This window comes from Magnolia sinica, chromosome 15, assembly GCF_029962835.1.
Source record: "Magnolia sinica isolate HGM2019 chromosome 15, MsV1, whole genome shotgun sequence".
Lineage (NCBI taxonomy): Eukaryota > Viridiplantae > Streptophyta > Magnoliopsida > Magnoliales > Magnoliaceae > Magnolia > Magnolia sinica.
The window spans coordinates 42,632,745-42,638,863 of record NC_080587.1 but is presented as its reverse complement, the minus strand read 5'-3'; positions in this window follow the sequence as shown (position 1 = coordinate 42,638,863).

Sequence of the window (6,119 nt, the reverse complement as noted above, 5' to 3'; positions counted from 1 at the left end):
TTAGCATGTCCCATCTGATTTGAAGAGCTGGGATCATTATTCTCGTATTGCGGTTTAGGATTAGGGAGAGGTTGTGCAGGAAGCATCCCCTTTTCTATAACCGTCATACGAGAATCTATCTTTTGCATAAAATCTGTGATTCCCCGCATTGCCTGAGCCAGCTCTTGTATGGGATTTTGAACCGGTTCCTCTTGAGGTTTCACTTGATTTGGATTTTGATTGAAGAAACCTGGAGGAGTCGCCGTTTGTCCATTCCTCCAACTAAAGTTTGGATGATTTTTCCAGCCAGGATTGTATGTGTTGGAGTTGGGTCCAGTAAAAGGTCTTTGATAGTTATTTACGGCATTGGCTTGTTCATTCAACACTCCTCGAAAGGCAGGTATTGTAGGACAGTTTTCAGTTGTGTGAATGTTGCAATCACAGATGCCGCAAACAATTTCATTGACCTTATCCTTCTTTCCTTCCATGGCCTCAACTTTCCTTATGAGCGTAGTCACTTTACACTTGAGATCATCCTCTTCTTTCAAGAGATATAATCCACCTTTCTCCTTTAATTGAGTCGGCCTAGACGTGGTGTTCGACTTTGGGTAATAGTCCCAAGATTGTGTTTTTTCAGCCAAACTATCGAGGTAGTCCCATACCTCGTCGATATCTTTATTAATGAACTCTCCATTACACATTGTCTCGACCATTTGGCGCATGGAAGATGTCACCATCATAGAAAAAATTTGTAATGAGCCACGTTTCAAATCCGTGTTGTGGGCATGAATCGACCAAATCTTTGAACCTTTCCCAACATTGGAAAGAATGTTTCATCTTCCTTTTGGGCAAAGTTCATGATCGCTTCGAGGGTAATCGTTTTATGATGTGGGAAGAATTTTTTTATGAATTCCCTCGCATGTCGTTCCATGTGCCAATGGATCTAGGACGTAGTGAATGTAACCACGTCTTAGCTTTCTCTTTTAAGGAAAAAGGAAAGAGTTTCAGCCTAATTGTATCCTCAGATACATTAGGAAAACATAATGTAGCTATAATTTCATCGAACTCTTTCAAATGTAAATATGGACTCTCTGATTCAAGTCCATGGAATTTGGGAAGGAGTTGGATAACTCCTGGCTTGATGTCCATTTGTCCTGTATTTTCAGGAAAAATCATGCATGAGGGCGTACTCACTCCCGCCGGTTGTAGAAAATCTCGTAAAGTACGAGGCGGGGGTGCCTGTTGCACCTCATTTTCATCTTGGGTATCCTCCACCCTGGGTGGAAGTAGAGGAGGTTGGTCTTCAGCCATAACCTCAGTTAACTCAGGGGATTTCGAGCGGTGTCTAATCCTGCGATGGATAGTCAACCCCTCAACCAGTCCTCCTTCAGTTAAGAGACGTCGAGTGTTGTCACGGGCCCACTTGGGCATGAAAACACTCGCAGCCCTCAATTAAAAACCTAATCCTAAGAAAGGAAAAGAAAATCTAGAAGGAAAGAGAGAGTTGGAAAGAAATTACCAAATTGAAGTCCTAAGTTAAAAACCTGCAAAATAAAATAAAAATAAGTTAGATTCTAAAAAGAAAAATAGTAGTAAATTAATTTCTAAAAGAATGAATTCTTAAAAGAAAGTGGAGATTTCTAAACTAAATTAGGAAAGATCTAACTAGAAAGTAGATTATTAAAAGAGAACTGAAAGATAGGAAGTAGGGAAAGAGCTTACCAAATTAGAGATTTCTATCTTAAAGGCCTACAAAATAAGAAGGTTAGTTTCTAAACAAAAATCCTAAAAATAAATGAGGAAACAAATTAGATTTTAAAAAGAGTTAAAAATAGAAAGTGAAAAACAAAAGAGAAAAGTTTCGAAAATTAGAGGATTTTTCTAGAAAGGGAAATAACTACCCTGGTTTCTAAAAATAAATTGCTTCCTAAAAATAGAAAAAAGAAGACTAGAATTAAAAATTTCAAAATTTAAACCCTAATTCTAAAAGGTAGAAAGCGAGAGAGATTAGGAAGGAATTACCAATTTAGAACTTATGTCAGGATCCTACAAAACAGGAAAACAGGTTAAGTTCTAAAAATAGAATAAAATAAAATAAAAACTTCTATCCTAAAGTAAGTAAAATCCTAATCCTAACCTAATTCTAAAACTAATTAATTTCAAAGAATCGTAACCGGCGCCAAAAACTTGTTCACACCCCAAGTGCAGGGTTGTGATGTAGTAATAAACTCGGTAAGACCGAGGTCGAATCCACAGGGACTGATACCTGTACGTTATCTGAAACCAAGTAGAACTAGAACTAGACTAAGATGTGATCTACACCAAATAGAATTTAAGAAATAATTGTGGAAGAATTATCTAAGACTTTCAGGAATTCTGAGAAAGGGAACTAGGGATTCAGAGGATCCACTTGTAGAGATCAGGGAGATCGTATGCTCGCATATGGAATTCAAACTGAACTTACTTGATTTGGTTCTCAAGAGATGAAAGGTATATAAATTAGGATGGATTCCATCATCTAACCATGCCCAGGAGACATAGCAAACAACAGGGTTAAACTAATTACCAACCAATCAACAATGTATGAAGATCAGGAAGGGTACTGTCATCCTACCATGCCCATGGGACAATGATGAACAACAGGGCTTCCTGAGAATATAAAACTGGAAAGAAAGTATTCAAGGCCATTGCAGATCCATTGTAATTTCAGTCACAACAGATCATTAAAGACACAAAACATTCCTTTAATTAACTAAAAAGCCACATCAGTTCCGTTTAAACCAAAAGAAGGCATAAATAAAGACTCCCATCACTTTACAAGCTTCACCTCTTAGCCCTAGCTAAGAGGTTTAGCCGAGCATGATATAGGTTAAATTCTAACTAAAAAGAAGAAGAAGAAAAAAAAGAAAAAAAAAACATTAAAGGAAAGGAATAAAAGAAAAAGGAAGTAGAACACCACCGTTTCCACGTAGCAGCAGCCGAACCCCACTGTTTCCACGTAGCAGCAGAACACCCAGAACGTGCTTCTCTCTCCTTTTTCCTCCAGCCGTCCCCTCTTTTTATAACTTCAAAGAAGACGGTGGCTGGAAGTGCGTAAGAAGCTCTTACGCACTCCCTGTTGCAGCAGGAGACCATTTCTTATGATGAAATTCTCCGGGGCCCATTCTAGAACTCAGACAGGAGATCCACTCCATTCAGCAGCTTCTCTTTGGAATTTTCGGGTAGACAACCGGTTTTTTTTTTTTTTTTCCTTCTTCTTCTTTTTAGAATTCATTCCGTCATCCATCCTTTTGTTGATCACGATTAACGCATACTTGCACGCATGGAGAGAAAAGGACACCTAGGCTTGAACTATAGGGCCCTTAGGCTCCTAATGGACGGCCCTGATTAAGCCAATGGGCCCTGATGGTGGCCCACAAGAGAGGACCGCAACCTCTGTTGCGAAACAGAGATCGCGTACCCGTGCGCTGTGATGGTCGGTGGTGTCCGCAGTGATGTTTTCAATGAAATCCACTCCGTCTATTGAAATGCTGGCGAAAAACAAGTAAGAATTGACTGGTTTTATATTGAATTCCGTGTGGCCCACTGATTCTTTCGTTCCACCGTTCACCATACATTGAACGGTTAGGATTATGCAGAACCTTCCATGGTGGTAAAAAGACGCCTAGGCGAGGGTCTACCCCAACCTCTCGTCACAATGGACGGTCCAGATCTTCGTAATAAGCGCTGATTGGGGCCCACTGCTGAAAAACGGACGGACAGCGTCCGTCCGCTGTTGCTGCGGAAGAAGAAGACGGGTCAGCCCGTCTTTGACCGGGCTGACCGTCCGGTGCGGCGCGGGCAGCGGTGCACTCTGTACACGCGCTGTGTATATAGAGTCCACTGTGATGATCGTGAGAAATCTGCTCCGTCCATCCGCTTTGACACGTGGTTTAAACCGTGTAGAACAATTTTGAAGCATATCCAGATATCAGGCGGGCCCCATAGAATGATTAAAGGGCTGATCTGTCCATTGGGCCACTTCCACAGTGATCCAGGGGCTGAAATTTTACGTGTACGGTTTATTTATGGTCCTCAAGCCACGTGTGAAGTTTCGAACTGATCAGATGGTGGGAACCCTATGATCTTGCATTTTGGACACTTTTCAGGCCACTTGAGCTTCGATTCCTCGATTTCCGCGGACCCCTGGTGTATAATTTCGTCGCTCTTGGTCTTCTGGAGTCCGTCCCCTGCTTTAGTGTCATCAGCTCGGTAAATCCATGCTTTTTAGTGTCCTTTCCCAGTCCAAGCTCATGAAGACGCCCTGCATCACAAATTCATTTAAATTAGGCTATTAAACGGTGTCATGCTTGTAAATTCATGCAATAAGTGGGTCTGATATGCAATATTTGACCCTCAACAGATACGAATCAGGGTCACAAGCAACTGCGGCCTATAGGTCGCGAGTTACCGAAATTCGAACAGGATGATCGCGGAAACCTAGGAATGGTACGAGCTAGGATACGGGTCTTACATTAGCGCTGCTACGATCCAATGTCACTTGCATGTAATGGTCATGCATAAGCTTATGAAAATCTTAGAGGGTGGTGTAAGCATGTGCTCAAGGCAAGTGCCAAGTATGTAATATCAGAGTAATGTGAAAATATGCTGGTAAGTTCATGAATACTATCAGCTGTACCAAGGTCATGCGATGCAAGGCGTGAATGCTATCGGCCATACCAAGGCTATGCGATGCGAGGCCTATGTAGCCAAACATCATATGTGAGATGCAAAGAAAGCATGCCAATCCTCATCTGAATTCGCATAACAATATAGTTCATCTCTAGAATATCACCGGGGTCTAGTATACTCCACACTGACTGCCGCCTCCCTAGACGCACAGCCCAGTGAGTGGAAGAGACCACACTATCTGCTTGACTAGCAGTCTGCCAATACCTACCCGACTCGTTGATAGTGGACTCATTTTTGAGCTGGTCAAACTCAGCCTAGCTTATAGCCCCCCTCACTCCGGTGAATAAGGCCACCCCCTTCTAATCGACCACGACATAGTGGGAGACACGACCTAGTGGTATTTGGCACTCGTGCGCTATGTATCTACTCGGTCTAGACATTGGAGCATCTTTTGGTACCAAAAAGGTTCTAAGACTTTCACCTAAGGACATCTTATGTGCCCACAGTGCTAGAGCCAATATTTTTGATATCCAATCCGGTCATCCATGATGTGCATGTGGAGGCCACAGCCCTGATGTCGCCAGGGCCTATAATGATCATGTCACACAATTGTGAGACGCATGAATCACACTGTCCAATCATGAAGCAATCCTGCACGTACTGCATGATCATGTGGGGCACTTCGTTCATAAGGAGTCCTATAAATGTCTCAGCCCAATGAAATATGCTATGATCAAACACTCCTCATATCAAGCATATATATGATGTGTATAGGCATGAATCATGGAGTTATAGTAAGCATGTTATATGATGATGAACTATCTTCATAATGAAGATGTGCCTAGACAGCCTACACATAACAAGTATGGGCCTAACAATGGGCCCTAGGGAGAGTTACAATATGGACATTTAACCATTATTGCTCTTACGATGTAGACGTCAAACCATCATTGCTCCCAGGGCATGACCTCATATACATCAAGTGGGCCACATCACATAAGCCGCACCAATGGGCCTCATATACATCAAGTGGGCCGCATCTATGGGCCGCAGCAATGGGCGTCATATACATCAAGTGGGCCGCATCAATGGGCCGTGTATACCTTAAGTAGACCACATCAATGGGTTGGACCAATGGGCCTCATATACATCAAGTGGGATGCATCAATGGGCCAAATGACCCTCATATACTTCAAGTGGGCTGCATCAATGGGTCGCACATACATCAAGTAGGCCACATCAATGGGCCGCACCAATGGGCCGCATATACATCAAGTGGTCCGCATCAATGGGCCACACCGATGGGCCTTATATACCTCAAGCAGGCCACATCACATGTGCCGCATCGATGGGCCTCATATACATCAAATGGGCCGCGCCATCTACACCATTCACCTATTTTTAGAGATCATTTTAGAGCATTTCCAAAAGAATGAATCATATCGAAAGATCATCTGGACCATAGCACA